General features: G+C 44.6%; 1 long non-coding RNA gene across 1 annotated transcript in view; it reads left to right on the top strand.

The window, feature by feature from the left end:
* LOC146863278 (uncharacterized) overlaps positions 1–23,573 on the top strand; it is a 46,640-nt gene extending 23,067 nt beyond the window's left edge. Inside the window, exons 2-3 of the long non-coding RNA XR_014978586.1 lie at positions 21,769–21,821; positions 23,045–23,573. This is a non-coding gene — a long non-coding RNA (uncharacterized LOC146863278). The remainder of the gene's footprint in view (positions 1–21,768; positions 21,822–23,044) is intronic.
* The last annotated feature ends 679 nt before the right edge of the window (positions 23,574–24,252 follow it).

Below are 24,252 nucleotides of genomic sequence, written 5' to 3'. Positions count from 1 at the left end.
GTAAAGGTTGGTAGGATGCCATAAAAGTGGCAGGTGGTGGGTTTGATGTCATTTCGGCATGATGGCTGGAGATGAAGAAGTGGTCTGGTCACGTTTACTGCTTGATTTGAGGGTTCAAGATTGTGAATGAAGGTATGGTAAGTTTTCAATCAAGACATCTGCATCATGATGAGGCAGAACTTGCTCTTCATTTATTTTATTTATTTATTTGAAGGTTTTCTATAGCGTGAACAAGATCCTACGGGCATCAGAGCGCTTTACAGGGTCGATGTAAGTAAACAAAACAAGCATAGAAAAAATGTTGGTGAGACTAATACAAAATATTAACTAATACAAACTAGCAGATATATTACAGGTATATATAAATAGCTCAAGTAAATTTAGCCATGAGAATAGCTTTCACTTCTTTTTTGAAGAATGCAGTAGAAGGATTCTATCTCGTTTCTGGGGGCAAAACATTTCAAATCCTGGGAGCCATTCCTGAGAAGGACCAGTTGTATGTTTTCTTCTTGACAAATCGTTGTGGTTTCAGTAGAAGATTGCTGGAGCTCCTGGTGGATCTATTACCACAAGAGAGCACGTAGGGGCATATCATCAAGACCGCCGATAATTATCGCTAAGCGCACTTAGCGCTAGGATAATTATCGCCGGGTAACGTGGAATTTTATCGCTGAGATAGCGTGCTATTAGCAACGCTTATCTCAAAAGCGATAAAATTCCCAGCGCTAACTGCCAAATGTGAGATTATCGCTGGAAATCCAGCGATAATCTCACATAGGGGCATATCAACAATAGACGGCGATAAATACCGCAAAGCGCGCTTAGCGCTTTTGTATTTATCGCCGTCTATCGCTGAAATTTATCACCCGGTTAGCGCGTTATTTATAACGCGTTTCTTCCTGGCGATAAATTTCCAGCGATAGGGGGGAAATAGCAACAACATCGCCTGAAAACACGAGTTGAATACATGGATACGGCGATAAACTTGCTGATACGACCATGTGGTCGTATCAGCATAATCCACCAGCAATGTAAAACATACACAACACAGGTTTTTGGCAGACGTCTGGAAGCAGCTTTAAGGGCACGTTAGCTCTGAAATTAATATCGCAACGCCGGACGGGGCTTCGTTGTAAATATCACGAAGCCCGTTAGCGATATTCCACAATGAAGTTTCACGAGGCACGCCCACCTTGCATCTCATTAGGGATGCGAGGCGAGGCGGCATGAAACTGGGCTCTAATGCAAGGAAACACGCGCTAGCGTGTCCTTGTAGATAGAGCGATAATATTATCGCCGCTTTTCGTCCGAAAACGGACTCTAAAGCGGCGATAATATTATCTCAAGCCCTTGTTAATATGCCCCATAGTTTGGCAATAGCTTGCTGATAGGGCAAGGCATACTTAGCCATGATATCCACCTTACATATGATATCATGGCTAAGTCAGTCTTGAAGCAGGCGTAAGAAAAGTAGCGATAACAGAGGTTATCGCTACTTTGCTTGTCGCTCTGCAGGTTAGCGTGCCCATTGATAATTGGAGAAATGTCGCTTAGCGACATTTCTCCAGTTATGTCAGGGCAGGAACGCCCACTTTGCATCTCATTAGAGATGCAAAGATGGGCATTGGGGGAAAGGGCGATAATGCAAGGATTCACGCGATAGCGTGACCTTGCTCATTAGGCGATAAAATTATCGCCGCTTTTCGGCCGAAAACAGCTGCAAAAGCGGTGATAATTTTTTATCGCCACCTTGATGATATGCCCCTAATTTCTGAGCTAGATAACTCGGAGTTTTGTGATGTAGTGCCATGTGCGTCATACAAGTGATTTTTAGATGAATTCTAGCCTCGAAAGGTAGCCAGTTGAGGGCTCGAAGATCAGGGGAGATGTGACTGTTTCTTTTGGAGCCAGTGATGAGTATAGCAGCTCCGTTTATTGAAGCTCTTAAAGGGGCCGTCGTCGATCTGGGAAGGCCGCAGAGAGTGACACTCCCATATTCCACTCTGGGGATTACTAGAGCTTGAACTGCATGCTTGAAGTCATTTGCTGGCAGGAAGGGTTTCATTTTTCTCAAGGTGTTCATCTGAAAATGTGCTCCTTTTGTAGAGGCGCTGATGTGTTTCCGCATGTTTAGGTATCTGTCCAGAGTCACTCCCAGTGATTTCGCTGAGTCGATAATGAGAGGTTGACCTTTGAGTGCCTTTAGGTGGTTCATCCAATCGAGGATGGTGGTCGATTGGTTGGGGGAGCGATTAAGAGGAATTCAGTTTTGAGGGTGTTTAGTTTCAGATGGTTTTCGACCAACCAGAAAGTAGAATTGAGAGATTTGATGTTCTCAAGTGAGTGGATATTTACGTAGAGTTGTGTGTTGTCCACGTACATGTGATAATGTACATTCGATGAGCTGAGAATTTTGATGAGTGGTTCCATGAAAAGGTTGAAAAGTGTACGTGAAAGGGATGATCCCTGTGGTACTGGGACGGGCTTGGATAATGATTGATTGACAGTGAATCTTTGTGATCTATTTTGGAGGAAAGAGGTGAACCAATTTAGAACAGATCCAGATAGTCCCATTCTGTGTTTCAGGAGATCTATCAAAGTGTCGTGTGCGACGGTGTCAAAGGCCAAGGATAGGTCCAGCAAGATTAGTAAACAGGCTTCGTTTTGGTCAAGGATTTTTAATGCGTCATCTATTATGTGGGTCATGGCTGATAGTACTGTGACCAGCCCGGAAGCCTGATTGGTATTGGTTAAGCAGGTTGAATTGGTCTATGTGTTTGCCAAGCTGCATGTGGACAAATTTTTTTAATAGTTTGGCCAAGGTGGGGATGTTGGATATTGGGCGATAGTTATTTAAGTCCGATGGGTCCGTCGATGGCTTCTTTAAGATAGGGGATACCTGCCCTGCTTTAAAGACTTCTGGGATGATTCCCTGAAAGAGAGAGGTGTTTATAATCTTGGTCCAGAGAGGCAGTAACAGTGGAATGAAGTCTTTTATGTGGTTTGCGGGAAGTGGGTCTGCAAAGTGAGTGGAGGGATTCAGGGCCGTGAGCGTTTTTAAAATAAATTCTTCACTGTAGGTGTTGAAGGAGGGCCAGGATACGTTGTTTTTGAGGTTGAAATTTGCGGGACATATGAGTGGGGCACCTGGCGAGGGCAATGAAGTGTCCATATGGGAGTCGGTAAGGGATATTAGATCATTGAGCAGGTCCGTCTTTATGTTTTCTGTCTTTATGGTAAAGAAGGAGGCAATTCCCTCGCAATTGGGTAGTGTGACTGGGTTAGCTTTGGGCGGTGGGGTACATCCTTAGATTGAGATTTGATTAGTTCGAATAGCTTTTTGGGACGGTTCTTTGCTTGGTCTAATTTCTTACTAAAGAAGTCTGCTTTTGATTGTCTGATCTTTCTGTAGTAGGAGTATCTCGTGCTCCTTAGTATCTTGAGGTGGTCAGAGGATGGTGCCGCTCTCCAACGTCGTTCGATTAGTCTTAGTCCCCAGAGTACTCCAGCTGTTATTGCCCACAGGGAGTTAGGGAGGCCATATATCAAAGACACGGCCAAGTATAGACCTATTTTATCGTGGCTCAATATATGGACAAACCCAGAAGCTGCGATATGTAGGCAAATATTGACAGATTGTTTAGGGAGAGAAAGATGCATGAACATACCCTGGCTTAAGTATGTTAAGACCAATCTGGAGAACCTGGGCCACATAGATTTTTTTGTTAACCCATCAGCAATTAGAGTTCAGGATAAACCCAAGATAAAAAGACTGTTCCTGGCCCAAAGAAACACAAGTAGAATGACAGTAGAAGGGATTAAGGGATCAGTGAATGCGCATAGTGCCGTCAAAACCACAGAGGGAATGGAACCCTATCTTTACCTCATGCACAATGCTCAGGACAGATTTTTAATATCTCGTTTTAGGCTCAATCTTTTACCACACTTATTAGCTGAGCCATTAGGCTATACTGTCTCGATTGAGCAGAAGGGTGCCTGCGGCTGCGACAATATGTCTCCGCAGGACACCCTTCATTTTGTATTGTTTTGTTCCTTTTTATTCAATGCCGAGGCGGAGATTCCTAATTGACATCTTGAAAAGGGCAAACCTGACTCAACTTAAACCTGCGCTACTTTTCTTACAATGTGCGGCCGATCCACTGACTTTGTGTTGCATATTGAATTTTATTAAAGTCGCACTGAGATTAAGAGCAACTAGAGGACAGGTGTAAATTGTGATTGCCATGAATTTATGTACCTCTTTTGCGAATATGTATTTCTCTTTTTAACAGAGTTCTTATGATGCTGATTTAATTGGTTTTTAAATAATGAATTGTTTATATATCCTTTTATGGTGTTTTTAACAACCAAATAAAGAACTACTGAACTGAACTGATTAGTCTTAGTGAACGTCTGTCTTCGCTTAGCCTACCACTCATACCAGGGTTTTGAGTCTTTTGTGGCTACTCTTTCCAGTTGTAAGGGAGCTAGATTCTCTAGTACCATGTTCATGGAGTGGAAGTAATGGTTGTACATCGGATAGGCCTGCAGGGAGAAGCAGGATGTTAGGACTGTAGGTTGTGAGTAGGTCGGAAACATTAGTTAGATTTCTCTTCCAAATTTTTTGTTCTCGTGAGTTGGGTAGAAAGTAATTTAACTGATCCGTTGATGTGGAATGTAATGAGGTGGTGGTCAGACCAGTCACAAGGGAGGATCGACTCAAGCTGAGTAGAGTCGGCTTTTGAAATTACTAGATCGAGGGTTGAGCCTTTATCATGTGTAGGGCTGTCACAGATTTGGGTAAGGTTAAGGTCTGAGAGGAAGTCTTTTGGGCTGTTGACTCCTGGGTCGTCAAGGTCATCCCAGTGGAGATTGAAGGCACCAAGGAATATTTGAATAATTTGTTATCCATCCTTTGTAGCTAGAATATCCATGAGTTGTTCGATGAAGGTGAGGTTATCACCTGGTGGGTGGTAGAATGAGTTTAGAGAGCATATTGGTTTATTATTACTAGTGATGTCTAAGCACCGGTATTCACAGGATAGTACCGGGGAGTGGGAGCGGTTCACTGAGAGATTGCTCCGATGTATACAAGCAATACTCCCACCTAGCCAATCAGTTCTGTCAAGTCTTGTTATGTTATGGTTTGGGGGTACTAGTATGTCTAGGATAGGCGTAGATGATTTGTTTAGCCATGTTTCATTCAGAATTAGCAGGTCAGGTTCACTCGAAAGAATGAGGTCAGCTATATCGGTTGCATGTCTTGAGGCAGACCTACAGTTTAGAAGTATACATTTTAGCCGAGTTTTGATGGGTTTTGTGGTGGGTTCGTGTAATATGGGGACTTGCATGAGGTTGTCTTCCACTATACCTTTAGAAATGTGTCTTGTAATTCTATGTGTATTGGAGGGAATGGATTGGATTAGGGAAAGTTTAGGCAAGTTGTCTGAGTGTGCAGTATTAAGGGGGAGAGCCGGTAGCTCATAGGAATGGAGTAAGGAGGTTAAGTCTTTGGCTGATATAAAGGTTTTCTTTCTGATCGGAAGGTATGAGGCATTAGGGTAGGGCACTGTTCTCCACCTTGGTGGCACATGTTTCAGGGAGCTTGTGTGCAGCTGTTGGGTGAGTTTCGAATGGTTGATGTGGCAGTAAATGTATGGGTTCTGGTTTGGAGCGCGTGAACTTGGGTTGTTGTAGAATCAGGTCATGAAGAGTTTACAGGTCCTCTTTGACTTGTTGTATAGATAGTAGTATCTCGTAAAGAATGGGGTGGGGTCAAAGGTAACATATTTACTGTCTTGACTGTGGTTAAGGGAAGAGTGGATGCGCTGTGTGTGAAGTTTGGGAGGGAATCGTATTCTGATTCGTTGTGAGGATGTGGGTTATTTGTGAGACAATGGGATTAGTAATGAGGGGGAAGGGGCAGGTGGGAAGGCGGGATGTGAGGAGGTAGGGGTGTGGGATGAGATTGGGACATTGTGACTATTGGTGGTGTTGGGGGCGGGGAAGGAATTGGGGGGATGTGTGTTATCTTGAGGATGTGAGGAGGTATGGATGGGTGTATGAGTGGGACAGAAGTAGAGTTTGTGAGGGGAGATGGGGAAGGTGGGAAGGGAGGATGAGAGGAGATAAGGGTGTTGGGTGTGAATGGAACAATAGGAAGCCATTTCTTGTCGTCTATGCAACTACCAAAGGGAATCCTGACTCCACCTATTATGTTGGTGCCCCAAATTGACCAGCGAACGACAAAGGCTGCTCCACCCCATTCTAAGAGACCACGGCATCAGAACGTGCAAAGAGGCATCAGATTGGTGCCATTCGGAAACAAAAAACCCACTACCTCGCAGGAGCGGAAACATTTATTCACCATATCAGATAGGCCTTAGACGCAAGTGTATAAATGATTTTCCACAAGCTCTTGAATTTCAGAGACTGATTAATGGGCCAATAAGGTGCTGTCATAACATCCATGGGCAAAGAAGAGTTAGCCTGCCACTCCACGTGTTTTTATTGGAACATTGTCACAACATGAATTAAACTCCGGATCAAAGGCAAAATGGACTTCGCAACACAAGATTGACTATCGGAAACGGGGTTTTTAAGCTGAAGGGACGGCTGGGGAGGGGGCGGCATGGGTGGGAGGGCATGGGTAGGTTGGTATCAATTTGAGCTTTTTACTATAATGATTTTAATTAATCGAACGGTTAACAATAAATCAATACTAATCAATCAATAGGAATATTGGAGGTGCTGGGGGACGAGTAGGACTTGGAGAGCTGTGAGTCATCTTGAAGTGTGACAGTTAGTTGGGGGTCTTACAACTTTTTCCTTAATGAGAGGAAAGATGTTATCCAGTAAGTTTAGCTTATGGTCTGATGATTGCATAAGGATGATTCCATTATGGTAGATGGTGATTGTCCCTGAGGCATTGTAGATTAGGAAGGGGATGATAGATAACGTGAGGCCATGTGCTGATTTCCTAGTGGAGGTGATCAAAAATAGGGCGAGAACGGCTTTTCTCCATTGGGCTCTTCTTTTAGTACACACAATGATGTCATTAGTTATGTGTCCTTTGTTCGAAGAGAAGTAAGGGTCAGAGATTATTGTTTCGGTTTGAGAGTTTAATAAATTGTGTTTAAAGCATTTAGCTGCTTTTTTTGTAAGGTTCGGGGGTTATTTGATGGAATATGTGTGTAGACCAGTGAGCTCCATAGTGGAGTTGAAGCTTGTAGGAGGGTATTAGAGAAGGGTAGGGGGGTACGTGAGGCAGTGAGCAGTAGGAGGTTTAAGTGGGGCTAGGTCAGGGCAAAAACTCTCACCTGTGAATTAGTTGAGTAGGGAATCGCTGAAGAATTCTGTGTTGTCTGGGAACCAAACCATTCTGAGTGAGTCAGTCCAAGATGGCCGTTCCGTTTACTACAAGGAGCTGTTCCAGTGGGGAAGTCCTCTCACACTTTCCATTAATTGTTCCTATTGGGGTGTAGTCCTGTTTCCATTTTTAAATGCAATGTGTTCAGTGGTCCTTTCTTTGTTTTCAACGTGGTAATTTCATCTAGAAGACCTCTGTCTGTTTCTAATTAGCTCCCTGCCGAGGTTAGTCCTTTCTTGCTTGTTAATTCTATTGCTGCCATTTTGTGTAGCTTGTAGAGGCAACTATGTAGTACCTGCAGGAGATCACAAAATGGGCTCCCACTGTGAATAGTTATGAGGTAAAACAACTCAAAAAGCTCAAAGGTCAGATAAGCCCTGATGGGCTCCCCTTAGTGAATCTAGAAGATTGTTTTCTGTAGCAAAACTAGCACAAGCATAGTGCAGTCTATAAATTGATTGGTCTGCATGCATATCGTCATGTGCTCTACCCGAGAGCTCATAGTTCAGCACTCTCTCTTTTGCCTGTGCAAGCGCTTCCGCCACGGACCAGTTCTCTAATAGATTAGAGCTGTCAGTGGGAGAGGCGGGGGAGGTGCCATACCTTCTGGACGCTTGGCTTCTATGCACGCCGGTCCGTGTGAGCGTCTGCGGCGCGCCCTCCAAGTCGGGCGATCACGGACTCTCCCGTTTCATGGGAGGTCGTCGAGCGTGCCCTCACTGTTCTGGATCCTTATGCTCCTCAAGTTGGGCAAACCCGGACCTTCCCACTTCCTGGGGGTCTTCGGGAGCGCTCAGGAATCTGATGTTGCTCAGGGAGATCGTCCCCTGAAAACACATCATCAATCTCTCCCGAATTGTGGTCTTGAGGCCGGGGGATCGCAGCAGGACATCAACCATGGTCCACTCCTGTGTGCAGCCGAAGTTCACTGTCCGCGACCTGACGTGAGCGTTCCATGCCATCCGGGCCTCTCAGCAGACGAGGGGAGATCCAGTCTGCCTGGCGAGCGTCTCCTCCTATGTTGCAGTCTGATCTGCAGTTGCGCTCGGTCCCGTGTCGCAGTTAATGTGGACAGAGACTGGTAGCGGAATTACCAATATGGATGTCTCCGGACGGAACTTTCGGTCAGAGCTGCCGTTGGTCCAGGATGCTCACTCTTTCTCTCCAGTCTTCTCCTTCAGCCTTACCGGTAATGAGGTGAGAGGTAGAATTCAAGTTATTGAACTTAAGGTGGTAGTGTTGTGGGCGTTGTTACTTCTGTTCCTCGCTGTGTCCGGTGCAATTGTCGCTGGGGCTAACTGGGATGTCCAGAAACGCGATCCCAAGCCAGCGGAGCTCTCCTAGTGAGCTCCTCACCAGTCAGCCATTTTGCATGGTTGATCTGTTAAAAACGTGCTTCTACATTGGTACCAAAGATGTTCTCATTCTCAGATTCCTGTGAGATTTGGACCCCAGCATTCTTGGGAAATGTCGTGCTTCTTGCCATACTTTCTGCACAAGGGAATTTTACCAAATTTTACAGTGGGTGTAAACCACCAGCGGGTGTTACAATTATATTTGCATATATAGTTAGGGGCACATAGCTACACTCATGTACCAGGGCCTGTTAAGACTTCTAGGATGACGGTGTGATTTTAATGCTTCTGGAAAGGCACTTGTGCTGGTCAATAAGGTCAATAGTTTGGAAACTGACAGGTGGACAATAAGTCTTGAACATGATGCTCAACTAGTTTACATTCACTTTTTTCTTGGGTGACTTGCATTTGCATTGTTGGCTGGTGGATCGGACCCTCGCCCTCCACCTACCACCAACACTAGGTGGTCTTGTAACTAATGGCCAGATGCACAAACATTAGGAATACCAATTTCCAAATTGTGATTATCCGCGATTTGCAGTTAGGTAATCAGCATTACTAATGTATGAAGTACTTCTATTCCCAAATAGCGATTCCTAGTAGGTCGCACATCGGCCTACATCATAAATATTAATGAGGTAGGTTGCAATTTGGGACCCATTAGGAATCGCAGACACACAGATGGTGGCCTGCTGAGGTTAGCAGACCACTATGTCTGTGATTGCTTTTTAATGAAGCAATCTTTGTTGTTTAAATGCAGCCCAATTTCCTTAAAGGAAAACCGAATATAGGAAAAAAAATGAAGCTTTGAAGTTTAATTTTTCAAGAGCAGGCTGTATGGACCACTGCCTGCTCTTGAAAAATATGTTATCACCATTCTCAAAGGGGAGGGGTTTCAAGGGGACGGCTTCCCATGTGTGAATGGGTTACCACCACTTTTAAAATGGTGGTAAAGTATTTCTGTTTTGCAACCGGAATTCAGTTACAAAACAGTAATACATACCATTCCAATTCGGTTTTTGGAAGGGACGCCCCAAAGCACCCCTCTTCCAAATACCGAAATAGGTTGTTACCTAATCAGGTTTTGCATTCTGTACATTTGATAAAGAAATTTTTCTGGTTGTGAACTGATCAGGCCATTTGCGATCATAAAAATGCTTTGTACATCTGGCCCTAAGGTTTTTTTGCAATACGAATGCACCCATACAAATCAATACAATCGATACCTGGCTCACTGTGCCTTTTGTTATACTATAATTATTTGTAAATGAGTTCAGTCTCTAACAGGGTTTGGGTTTTTATCTAACAGCAGGTTATTCCCACCACGAAACAGTAGATAATTGTATCAATATCTTTTTAGCAGTCCTTATTTAAGATTCCATTTTTTAGGTAATAGATTTCACACAAAAGATGATAAAATACAGCCTCAAAGGAACAGCAGCAAGTACATTCCCCAAAAATAGGAGGGGATGTTTAACTGAAATTAAACATAGCGAAGCTGTACTCACTTGAACTGCTGGGGAGACCGGCTCTGTTAGAAAAGTAATTGTTTCCCGTTACGGCTGAGAGCATAACCTTTGTCTAAGCAATTAGGTATTTCCAGACTGAATGTGTGAGGATGAGTGGGGTAAATGCAGATGCTGCGCTTCTAGGCTATTATATTTTGTGGTGTCTGGCTGTGTGAACAGTGTGTCAGCTACTATACGACTGATAATTATGTGAAACGCGATCTGACCAACAGTTGGTCATTGTGTTAGCAAGCTTAAGGGGTAAGTAGTTTTATTATGTCCATCCTTTCTCAACCATTTGGGCCCACTTAGTTCAGGCCCCTACTAAGTGATACGCTTGAGTGTAGAGATTAGAAGCGACTTATTTTTTTCACAAATAAAGAGTGTTTTTTTTTAAAAAATGTTTATGCTATTACTTGCCCATCTCTCTTATTTTTTTGTGAGCACTCATCTTGTTTAGTCTGGAAAGGACCCAAGAGGAAAATGCATTGGAGCAGCAAAGGTGCAAATGCAGGGCACAATGTGTTGTTTTTGGTGACAGTTATCAAGTGGAGGGAGAGAGTGATACAGCACAGACCACTGACCACTTGATTTATGTAAAAAATGCTGCTTTATTCGAACAGTGCACATCAAAACATTATCCTGGGCATTCCGCCTTACAAAACTAAAGTCTCGCTATACAGAAAATTAACTATCCATTCTCCTACCCCCCACCGCTACTGTCCCCACCACATACCTAGCCCTGCAACTATCTACATCCTATTGTACTGCAGTTCTACAGTTTGCAACCTTAACTTTCCCCTATAGTCTATGACTGTATCTATCAACATCTAACCAACTCATCCTCCTATATTTAACCTATCACTTCCTGCCTAGTCCAGGTGAGAGGTTGTTCTCTGCCTCCCTTTTTCCTCATGGGTCGCCAATGTCAACGCCAATCAAACTTCTGCAAACTCATGCAAAACTTTACAGGCCACTGCCACCCTGAAAAAAAGCCAGCTTGCTGTCTTTTTCTGCCCTCTCTTCCCCTCGAGCCCTAAAGCTAATCTGAAACCCTTCTACCTACAAATATTCAAAGTCCTCGCCAACACTTCTTCCAATTCCAATAGGTACAAGTTCATGCCAAACCTCGAGAGAGATGCACGGCAACTCCCCCCAAAAATTCCACATTCTCATACTTGATGTCCACATGCTCAATTAGCCCAAAACCGTTGTCATTACAAAAACCTCACATCTCCCTGTTGACTTTCCTGCACACCTTGGCAATCGCTGCTAGCCTGTTGGCCCCTCTCCAACTCTGTCTAGGCATAAACTCAGACCAGTGGACAGAGCATCCTGCCCTCTGAGCATTGATCTCCAAAAGGTCCTTCTTCATGTCCCCAAACAACGTCACTCCCTTATCGACCACTAGGTCATTTTCCCCCAAGTCAAGTGCCGGGCATCTTTTACCTGCCACCATGCTGGTTGAAGACCGCACTAAAGCATGCCAGTGCATGCCCCCTTTTGCCTGGCACATAGCTGGAAACAAATTTCACTCAAATCCCAATTTCACACTATGTCCTCTCTGTGCCGCTTGCTTCTCTGCACTGCTGATAAACTAGTGGCCCACCATTGAAATGGCTATGTCCTCAGCTGCTGGGCCTTGAATGGATAATGAAACAGAAAACAGCAGTAAATACTCAGACATTATGACCTCAATCACACCCCTCAAACCGGTCCACACACACATATCTCCTATAACAATCCCAGGACCATCTTCTCCCCAGTGGCATGATGATGTCTCCTGAGCCTAACCCTTCCTACCAGCCTCACTTGCGTAAAGAATGTGTCCCATATGCTGTCGCCTGAGACACCCAACCTCTTTAAAGCCTTGCACAAAATCTAAAGTAGTTGGAACACCATAACTGGGATCCTGCCCAAGTGTCGGAAAGCCACCCCACCTTGTGTCCCGGAGGCCGTCCTTCACTTGTCTCCCCATAATACCGGGCAGCAGTCAGGCACTGGATGAGACTGAAGTGACACGCTCCTGCTGGTTACTTTTGGAGCAGCACTGTCAAATCTACAGCATGTCCTCCCTTCTTGTGATGTCCTCCTATCCCAACGCTCTCTGTCCCCAAACAACATCCATGGCATAAGGGTGCAAAATAAGCAGGACCGTCATGCCCCCGCAGCACACCACCGTCAATGCCTGGATAACTCTGCAAAAAAACTGCCACGATAAAGGCTGCCTTGCCTGCCCTGAGTCCCCCGTTCTCTGGCCCCAGCCTTCAATTATCCTCTTCCCCAGTTCCCCCACCGATGGCTCATAACCCTGCACTATCTTTCCCATAAAGGCAATGACCACTAGCTTTCCGACTATAGTCATCCAGGACAACCCCCTCTCCATTATACTCAGGATAAATTGAATCACTTCTTCAGTCCTGCTCCTCCTCACCAGTCTACACTGTGCCCCAGATTCCAAAAATTCTTCCTACGCCTTACCATATGCTATCCTGGTCGACTCACCCTACCACCAAATGCAAAATCCTTTGTTTTCTGCTGTACACACTTCTTCCGGCATGGGCATCTCTTTTTGTCTCCTTTGCCAACCCATGGAATCTCTCCGAATGTGAGTAAGACAAAGCATCCGAATGTCACTGCCCACCCCGGCACATGTTGTACTCTAAACAAAATGTCATGCCTAAGGCATCCAAGCATAAATACATGCAGCCGTTTTTACACTTGTGCATCCCTGGCTGGCTATCTGTTCACGACCTGGACCACTGCCATGTTATCCATCCTGAACAACACCTTTTTATGTGCCAGATCCGCTCCCCACAATGTGATGGCTACCACCAGCAGAAAAAACATCAAGAACGCGACCCTCCTGACCCCCAACTTCCACTGTGCGGGCCATTCCTCAGAACACCAACAGCCTTGCCTATACAGGCCATACTCCAAACCTCCTGCCGCATCAGAAAATATTTGTACATCCCATTCCATGTCAACCTGCATGCACAATGGAATCCCATTGAAGGAATTCAAAAAGAAGCCCTATAGCCTGAGATCTTCTTTGGCCCAAGCTGATAAGTGCACATGGTGATATGACAACGAGAAACCAGATAGTGCCAAACCTAAACTTCTGCAGAAAGCCCTACCTGCAGTGACCACTCTGCATGCAAAATTCAGGTTTACCAGCAACACTTGTACTTCTTTCACCCTGACCTTCTCCTTGCCCAACATGTCACACAGCAGAGCCTGCATGTTCTCCTTTTTGTTAGGTGGCAAACACGCTTGCATTACCTGTGAGTCAATCTCAATCCCCAGAAATGATAACATCCTACTGAGCCCCACAGTCTTTTCTGGTGCCCAAGGGACCCCTAGGTCACCGACGACCTCTTGCAAACTTACCAACAGCCACTGGCAGTCCGCCGAGCCAAGTAGACTGGCAAAGAATAAATCCAAGAAATGTGTCACCAGCTCAAGTCCCATGTGGCATGTGAAAAGCCACTGCGGGAAAGAACTGAAAAACCCACCGGCCACTGGAGGCCCCTCCGCCTTGATTACTGATGGCACAATGTTATCTGCCCCCATTCTCTGAGGCACTGTGCGATCCTGACTGGTCTCTCTCCTACTCTCCCTGACCCCAAGGACCCTCTGCCACCCAATGCTTACACAGGCCCTGAGGGGTCCTACATAACCACTCCCGCTCTCCCAGTAATGAAACCTGCATTGAGCTCATCCCCTTCCCCACATACCCCCATTGTGCTTTTTTGCTCTCCCTGACATGCACGGGCCCCACACTCAAGGGGCCCACAGCTATTTCTAAAGTCCCTCCAGCTGCTTCCCCTCCCAATTTGCAGCTTTTTTTATACGGGCGGCTCTATAATGGCCGTTGTCGCCGTCTCATGGTTTTTGGCAGCAGCCCCGTACATGCGCAACCTGCATGGTTGGGCCGCTGCCGTCTCTCCCTTAATTGCGGCCCCAGCTGCTCCTACGACCTCACTTTTTGTCTCCCTGGCCTCTCCCACTCTGCTGCTTTGTTCCGTAAGCCTGCCAACTCACAGGCGACGTTCCTGCACAGACCCGCCCCCGCAATTGTGGTCCCGCCTCTTGCAGCACCTCTCAGGATTGCTTGACGTGTTGTCAAGCAGCCCCTTTCACTCACGTTCACTTTGCCACTCGCCGTCATCCTCACTTTATCGGGAGGCGACTAGGCCTGCATAATGGCCACCAAATGGTACAATGCCCTGCGTTCCAGGTGAACTGCGCTCTGCACTGCCTTCCCACCTGCAATGAGGTCGAGGCACCCATCCTCCTTTAAGAGGCACATCAACTCCGCCATTTCTCTTTCACACTTGCCATATCCTCAATAACTCACGAAAAGCTAAACTACGCAACACACATTTGCCCTGCCTGCACTTCCTACCACCAGTCACCAAATCACCTGTACCCAAAATGGTGGCAGGGAGCCTAAAACGACCACTATATTCCCAGACCTCCCTGTGGTTGGCTGCACCCTAGCCCCCATTAGAAGGTTTGGGTTTAAGTCATTTAAAACAAATTGCACTATCAGCTACATGTCAGAAAGTGAGGCTGGAGGCTCTGCTTACTGCCTTGACTCGCCCATGCACCTAGGCCCGACTTTTGCTTTAGTGGCGCCCAGCGCGACAATCTTTGTTGACGCCCCATGACCTCTTTCTTCATGGATTCCTTTACTATCACACTCCAGTGGTGCCCCTAATCTATCCTTAGCCCCTCTCTCACATTGTTATTTTTTGGAACTACTCAACCCAATGTAAAGTGTCAGAGCTATTTACATCCCAAACATATTATACAGAGACAATGAGTCATAGAAGTGTGTAAATCAATATATAGAAATTGCTGCTTAAGAGAATGAGGACTACAAGGGGTAGGAGTCACATGACATCCATACTTGGTGCCATTATATGGTGGCTGGTCTGGAGAAACGAAGTGGCAGATTAACTACATTTTTACAATGCCAAGTAAGCAAAGGTGCTGCGATGCATTGTGTGAAAATGAGAGAGCACAACAGCACCATATCTGATAAGATATGGTACAATTGCTCTCTCCTCTTGTGCTGGCATTCCTCAGGCTACATTATGCTAATCCACACACCTTTGCACCATAGTGCAAGGATGTTTTTGTGATGTCAAGCTTAGGTTTTATACTGGAAGAGTATGCTTCCAGCGCAAAATTCGATGTTTTCACAAAGTTGACCACTTTACCACTTTTTAAGCGTGCTGTATGGTGCAGCACACATGCAAAGCTGGAAAGGTTTAGAGAAAATAAATATTTTCTCCAACTTTACACCTTCCTCGAGGAGGAGTATATTTTAAGGCAATCTCTTTTTACCAAAGTTAATAGATAGGGATTAGTGTCAACATCCATGGGTTAGTGGATGGGAACATCCATATACCACCCATGCTATGCCTCCTTGACTTAAAGTACCACATAGTGCAACTTTGTGTTACTTAGGGCTACTGTCCAATGCAATTCAGGATTTGCGCTAGAAGGTAAGCCCCAAAGCAACACTGTGCATCAGGTTTTCATCACATTTATGATGCAAGCCAGGTGCAGAGTCTGCTTCATAAACGTAACAGAATGATTGGGGTATTATGCTAATATTACTGTATTGCTAATCAAAGGAACTCTTTTTAGCACCCTTAGAATAACGAACGATTGAGGTTGAAAATCAATAAGGTTCCAAACCTGTGCCTTTCAATTTGCATGCAGCCATTTGATGCCAGTTCATAGATCACTGTTCTTTATTAGAAGGATGTTTACTTATGAACTCTAAGCAACAAAAGCATCTCTGTGACAACAGCCATCACCCACTGACTATCAACATAAAATACAAATCTGGGACGTGACTGTCACACGTTGTGCTTTGCAGAGACCACATTTATCCTCTATGATACTCTTGGGCCTGGTACTCTCTTCAGGGTCACTCTAACCTTTTTGCCTTCACCGCTCCTGCTTAGCTGAAATAATGTTTGTTGTCTTTTAGGACTCTGGGCACTTTATCTCCCTAAACCATAGTATAATTGGCTTACACCTGATTGGTGCATTTAATTTACTTGTAAGTCCCTAGTATATGGTACTACATGTAACCAACACTTCGCACATTGCTTCTAAGTTATGCCGAATTGCTTTGTACCAAGCTACCAGAGTGTTAAGCATTGCAGTGATTTTTGTGGTTCACGTTAACAAGAGTTGTGGTTGCTGCCTGAGTAGGGCTTCCACCTCCCTCAACCAATAACCCAATGTCTTGGAGATACCAAATCATGAGTCAGAACTGTGACCAGACATGTCACAGATTTTTCCCTCAAGTGCATTAATGCAATAATAACCAGAGTTATTGTGTTAGAATTTGGGTCTCTAGTTGGAAGAGGTATGCATCTTGTCTAAGTAGGGACCACAATCCTATTCAGGGTAAGTCAATTACGCACCATAAATGAACCTGTGCTCACCTTATGGTAGCTTGGCACAGAGCAGGCAGGCTTAACTTGGGAGGCAATGTTTAAAGTATGTAATCAACTCAACACCCAGTAACAAAATGAAGATACCACAAAAAGACTCCAAACCAGGTTAGAAAAATAGATATCATTTGTATAAATAAAACGCTACAAAAAAACACAAAAATCCAGTGATTAGAAGTTGTGATATACATTTTTAAAGATCAACAGTAAAAATTGTTTTTAGAAGCAATAAGAGCCCATAAAGGTTATCTGGTCAGGCTGGACTGGGACAAAGTCAAGAGTTTAGACCGAACTTGATGGAGCATGTGCTGGATACAGGAGTCACGCAAGCAAGATGCAGGGTGCAGCCAAGCAATGCGTTGGTATTGACTCTACAGTCACGGCGATGCATCGATTTTCTTCATGCTGTGGTGGCAATGTGTCAGTCCTGAAGATTATACACCGAGCCGAGATGCATTGGTTCCGTAGATAATGCGCTTCTCCACATAGTTAAGGGATGCATCTTCTCACTCTGCGGAGGCAGCAATGTGTGGTTCCGATGCATCGGTTGTTTAAGGCACTGCACTGGTTTCGAGTGCAATACGCCAATTCTGATCCCACAAGAGCAATGATGCATTAGTCCTGCTACACGCAGACAGGAGATGCATCGGTTCACCTGAAGCAAGCACCTGTTGTGATGCTGTAAGGAATGATACATTGACCATCGACTCCATTTTGTATAACCATGCAGAGTAAACTAGAACATATCATGTGGTATGCGCACTTGGTACCCTTCACAGGGTTGAAATTGTTCGCCAGAGAAATTTGCAGAATGTGCAGCTCTGCCTTGAAGCAAAAACAGGTGCCTGGCCAGCTTCTGTGGGTGACCTCGATGCAGACTGGTACAGCCAGCCTTGCTTTTGCATTAGAAGGAAGGTGGAGAGGTTTCTAGAAATCTCTCTTTGGGTTGAGTAAAAGGCATTAAAGACAGGGAATCTTGGCTCTCAGACAGGAGCTCGCTGTTGAATAGACGTGTTGCCGCATAGAATGTTTGGTGGTCCCGATAGAGGCTTCTGACTAACTGCAAAAGGCTCTTCAGTCTTGTTGGCCAGAATGTTGAAAGACATTCTTACTGTGATGTATTTCTATTACTTACTTTTTGTATATATACTATACGTTTCATTACCCTGTATATATATTTCATATGTTTTTCTGCTGTGTATACATGTTTTTTATATTTTACTTCTTTCTTTTTACATCTGCGAAGGTGCATGATCAAATTGATTTTGTCTTCCTTTTAAAAATATGTTACTAATAAATGCACAAGTTTCTTTTTAAAAGCACCCGGTTTCGATTACTTGCCCCATTTTGAGAGTGCTTAGTTCCTTTTCTATGTGTGTCACTTAAAGGAGCAGTATTACATACATGCTTGCCTCATTTCGGAAGTGCTGAGTTTAAGTGTGTCCTATTGCTTCAAGTCCAAAGCAGGACATTTTGACGTCACTTTGCAGGATCGGAAATGAAAGAGGGAAAATGTTTTCCGAAAAGACAAAGGCAGATTCCCAGATACCAAATGAGATACTGGGGTGGGAAGTAGCTTCCTACTGTATGCTTGCACACGAGTGGTCTCGTTGTGCTGAGCTAAGTGAAAACTGGAATGCATGTATAGCTGATGGTAAGCCAACACAAATAGTGACATGTCTGCAGAAAGTGGCAATCCAGAAAGGAAAACAGCTTTGCACTTTAGGACGTAGAGGCTAGATCCTCTTATATGCTTATCGTAAAATGCATGAAAAATGTGTACAGTTATAGGAACATGATCAAATAGAAAAGCAGCAGGCGGAAGCCAAAGACAACTTCCACAATGCTAACCTGTCAATACAAGCAATTGCAAGATAAGTTGGAAACTTACCAGACTGTGGCTGAGAGATCCGCGACATGCGTAGCACAATATAAATATTAGAAAAGGAGGAGGAAGGTCAATGGGAGAAAAGTTCACTTAGCCATTGCGAAGGCAGGAATAATCTGGGACCTAGAAAAATGGGATGATAATTTCTGGGATTAATCAGAATTTTCAGATTCTGGGGGAGAGTGTGACCAAACTAGTAGCCAGGGTGCGTCAGAAGATCGGAAGTTGTCCATGCACAGCCCGTATATCGACGGAAGATACAGGTTGGTTCAAATTAACCATGGGGTTGCGATGGACTCCATGGAGGATTTTACTCAGCAAGAGATTAATGACATTCTTGATAGATTTAAAAAGAGACCTGGGGAGGCTTTGCTTACGTGAATGTTGCAACAGTTTGACATAGGGGCCTCTGGGGTGATGTTCGATCAAGGGGATGCAGTACATGTTTGTACACTTAGCACTGATCCCACTGTACAGGAACAGTTTAGGAACTATAGAGAAGATAATCAAATCAGCCTGTTACAATTAGCGGTTGCTGAGTGCAGCCACAAGTATCCTACAGAGTCAGATTGGCCAGTGAATGATAAACCTAGGTTTACATTGAGAGATGCTATCCAGAGACTTAAAGAAGAAGTAATGAAAACTGCTATTTTCCTGGGTAATGCACATGAGTTAATGGATGGACTGTTAACAGTATCAGTGCGAAATAAAATAATCTGTTCTGCTCCCCCAGCCAGCAAACAGGTTATGATGACCCTGCTAATTAACCAGATCGGTTATATTTTAGCACAGGGGACTGAGGAAGTCCGTGATTTGGGAGAGTTAGGGGCCTGGATAAAGACTGAAAGAGCTCTTGGTCTGATATCCGGACAGACAACAATAGGGTGTCCCAGAGAGGTATGTTTATGGCCTTGTTGAAGGATGGAGTGAAGAAAGAACAGAAAGATGTGATAGAGACCAAGAGTCTGCGGGAGATGTGTTGGGAGCGAGGGCTGGACAAGAAAGAAGGAAGTAAGAAGGTGAGCAAACAGGACAAGAAGCAAGTGAGTCAAAGAAAACCAGAGGTGGAGGAAGAGGAAAAAGAGAGAGAGAGCTACCCATTTGAAGGTGAAGGGGGTAAGACTTGGACAGTGAGAGCAGGCGGGAGGAGGAGTTCCCCTGAGAATATGACAGTTTGTACCTGGATTTGACTTGGGCGAAGGTTGACAGATTGAAAGCAGATTAGGGAGTAGGCCAAACTCCTGTACCGGGATGAATTTGCAAGGATAATAGACCCTATGTTGATATAGAAATTTATTGGAAACATCGTATTGTTCAGAAGGCCCGAGCACTAGTAGATACTGGAGCAGAGGCCACTTTGATATATGGAAACCCTGAAAAGTTTAAAGGACAGTACTTCACCGTTACAGGTTTGGGCGGAAAAGAAACACCAGCTCTGCAAACCAAGTTCCAAATTAAAATAGGGAGAATACCAAAAAGAGAGTACACAGTATTGATTGTTACCCTCTCCAAATATATTCTTGGAATCGATATTTTGAAAGAATGACTCTGTATTTGGAGGACAGATGTTATCAATTTGGGTCAAAAAGGTACATTTCAATTGCCGCAGCAAGAGTGGGTCATTTAAAGATTCCTCCAGTGAAGGTGCTCCAAGCTACTAAGGTAATTCACATGAAACAGTAGAGACTTCAGTATGGCATGAGGAGATCAGTGAGACCATACGAGACTTGATAGGGGCAGGGGTAGTGATTCCAATCCCCACCGCATGGAATAACCTGATGTGCCCTATGCGCAAAAGTGATAATAGTTGGCTCATGACAGTTGTTAATTGCTAAAATACAGAAAACAATGGGACCTGGTATGTCACTATTCCTATTGCTAATGCTTTCTTCTCTATGCCAATAGCTCCCAAGAACCAAGAGTGATTTACTCTCTCCTGGGACGGTAGGCAGTTTACATTTCAATGGCTTCCTTTGGGGTATTCGCATAGTCCTACCATCTGTCATTGGCTGGTGGAGGAGCACTTGGATGAGGTATCAGCTATTACTAGGGTGCAGCTTTGCCATTACAGGGATGATATACAGGGAGAGACACAAGAACAAATGCTGATTCAACTGGACAGGTTTGTGTAACAGTTGCAGGGTAAAGGGTGGGAGATAAATCCCGCAATGGTACAGGGACCCTCTCAAAATGTGAAATGTTTGGGTATCCAATGGCATCAGGGACACAGAAAGGTGGTGTTGCAAGTGAGACAAAAGTTTAAAGAATTTGCTGTGCCACAAAATAGGAAGGAAGCTCAGAGGTTCATTGGATTGTTTGATTTTTGGAGACAGCATATTCCTAACTTGAGTCAGATGTTGGCCTCTTTGTACAAAGTTACAGGAAAGAAAAATGAGTTTGAATAGGGAGAGCAGCAACAGAATTCATTTGAATCAGCAAAGGAGTCTATACAGCAAGCTTTGGATTTGTGGCCAGTCCGAGAGGGCAAGGTTGAGCTGAATGTGACAGTCCAAGGACAGTATGCAAATCGGAGTCTGTGGCAGAAACAAGGAAAGAAGAGGATGCCTTTAGAAGCCAGCATAATCAAGTGGAAGTGGTACATACTGGACAGGGCCAGAGTAGGTCCCTAAGGCACTTCAGTGTTGCACAAGGAGGTGGAGCAGCCCCAGTAGAAGAAACAGAGGTATTACAGGATGTGCCTGAGATACAAGAGTTCCCTGTGAAAGTGGGGTGTGCCGTTATCAGCATTGTCTTCAGAAGGCAGGAGAAATGTGTGGTTTACTGATGGCTCCGCCAGGTTTGTGGGTTGCTAAGAGACATTGGAAAGCAGTGTCATACAATCCTGTGACCAAGAAATTGTTGACTACCACCTGAAAGAGAAAGAGTAGCCAGTTTGTGGAACTATACGCTATGTATCTATCTTTTAAGCAAGAATCGCCTGGAAAATGCTTCTTCTACACTGACTCATGGTCTATTGCCAATAATTTAGCCACCTAACTTCCCACATGGCATGCCCATAACAGGATGATACATTCAAAAAAGCTGTGGGGTAAGGAGTTGTGGCAAGAAATTTGGGAAACGTTACCACAAAGGACAGTTACTATGTATCATGTAGATGCGCACTGTCCCATTGACTCACTGAACCCCTGATTTAATTTCCTTACAGATGAAAAGGCTAAAATCTCGGAGGCCGAGGTGGCGACACAGGATTCTGATTTGGTAAGAATGGCTAAGTGGGCACACCAAAAATGTGAACACCTAGGAGAGAAAGCCACTAACAGGTGGGCAGAGATTAGAGGGATGCATATTCCACTAGATCTGATCAAAACCACTATTATGCAATACCCTATTTGTCAATAAACTCAACACAGACCAGTCTCACAGATAGCTAGGGGCCTGCTAGGTGGAGGAAAATTACCAGCACAGATATGGCAGATTGATTACATTGGCCCCATGCCAAATAGTCGAGAATGTCAATATGTATGCACAACAGTGGATACTTACTCTGGCTATATGATAGCATTTCAATGTAAACGCTACTTCGTTGAATATACTTAAAACGTTAGACTTGTCAATTCTGTACTATGGAATTCCACTACAGATCTAAAGTTATAACAGATCTAATTTTAAAGGCAATTTCAATTTTTGCTGGATTATTGTGCACAATCAAACATAGAGTAAGTCTTTCACCTTCCTTGTTACCCGCAGCCTGCAGGTCTCATTGAAAGGATGAATGATTGTTGAAAGCACAGTTGAGAAAATTGTCGGATGGGTCAGTGAAAAATTGTAAAGATCATTTGAGTGAAGCGTTATAAATATTGAACAATAGATCCTTGGCGAATCCAGAGATCCCTTTGATGCGGATACTAACCCCAGCTTTTCAGATTCAGCCTCACGTGGTCACTAACACTATGCTGTAATGGGAGACAACTCCATGAGCCTTGGCTCCATACCGGGTGACACCAGAGGCTGCAGGTTTTGATTTGCATGCTTTAAACCTGTACAGGGGTGGAAATACAGATTCCCCTAGATCTGAGTTGGCTCTCAAAGGCAATCAAGTGTTGGGAGGAGTGATTGATGCAGACTATCAAAGAGAAATAAAGGTAATATTATTGAACAGTGGAGACACAGATTTGGCAATACAAACTGCAGACAGAATCGCTCAAATAGTGATTATTCCAGTATCCGAAGGGATAGTCAAGAAGGGGATTGCCCCAGCCCTTCTTACCGTATGAGGGGAAGGAGGGTTTGGCTCCACTGACAAGAACCCATAGGCCAAGTTTTGGGTACAGTCGCCGAATAGTCCCCCGGAACAGGCAGAAATCATTGCAACAGGGAAAGACAATGTTCTGTTAATCATGAAATCAGGGCAATGGGAACATGTGCCTGCTGATAAATGCTCTTTGCGAGAATAAATAATACTTGTTCGTTCTCTGTTCTAGATCATATTGCGGAGTGTCGGTGTGCTGAGTGTGGCACTTCCAGTGTGTTTGATCGTGTTTAACTGGGGTCGGGATGGACCGGGAGCCCCCAACTCCAAAGTGACCAGCCAATCGCGCAGACTGATGTCTTTGTTGAATCGATCTAATAATGTGTGCCAACAACAACGAGGTCAGAAAAAGAGGAGGAGCAAAGCAAAAAGCTTGGGGGGGGAGTGACCCTTCAGAAAGGTCCATTTTCCAATATCATACTATTGTAATATCCCTTGAAAAATGTTGCACACACAAATCATTTTATAAACTGCTCCTATGCATGTAGGGTGTTCCCTTAACCTTGGTGCACGGTGCAAGGGCACCAGTCGCACTGCCCTACAGCCAGCACTGCATACACCTGAAAGCGGTATTCTAAATCTGGTCGTGCTGGGTGCTTTCCAATGGAGTACTGGCACTGTTTGGGATGAAGCTGCATGAATGCAGAGGATATGCTGCAGGGCAGCATGCTGGCAACAAACTAGGATTCCCAGCAGGCCACAACATTTTGCGGGCTTCAGAGATATGGCAGCTGTTAGATTTGGGGGTCTCTAGTTGGCAGAGGTAGGTACCCTTGACCAAATAGGGACCCTTGCGTCTAGTCAGGGTAAGGGGCTACACTCCTGCTCACCCCCTTGGTAGCTTGGCACGACCAGACAGGCTTATCTCAGAGGCAGTGTGTAAAACATTTGTGAACACATACAGTAATACAGTGACTACACTACAGATGGACACCACACAGGTTGTATTATAAAAATAAGTATTTTTATATGGACTTAACACAAGACCAAACGACAAGAATCCACAATACTGTATTCAAAAATAGACTTTAAAATGTAAGGAAATAGCTCAGTTCTCTTAAGTTGTAAATGCAACACTTTACTCTCAAAGTACCTGGGATGTGTAACACAGAGCAAATATAAGGGTTGCAGGGAAGGTGATGCGTCGGTTCCTTACACTCAGTGAAGTGGATGCGTTGGTCCCTTACTGCTGTGCAGGGGAGTTGATGCTCGCTTCCTTACTGTGTGGGGAGGTGATGCGTCGGTTTCTTACTGCTCTCCGGTATGATGCGACAAGATGGTGCCTCGATCAGATACTTCTCTCCGGTGCAATGCGACAAAATGGTGTCATGGTTACGATGCGACAACGTTGATGAGATGCGTGCACGCCCGACAGCCGTG

The sequence above is a fragment of the Triturus cristatus genome, chromosome 2_2, assembly GCF_964204655.1.
Source record: "Triturus cristatus chromosome 2_2, aTriCri1.1, whole genome shotgun sequence".
In the NCBI taxonomy this organism is placed as follows: Eukaryota; Metazoa; Chordata; class Amphibia; order Caudata; family Salamandridae; genus Triturus; species Triturus cristatus.
This window is presented reverse-complemented; position numbering and strand designations above follow the sequence as displayed.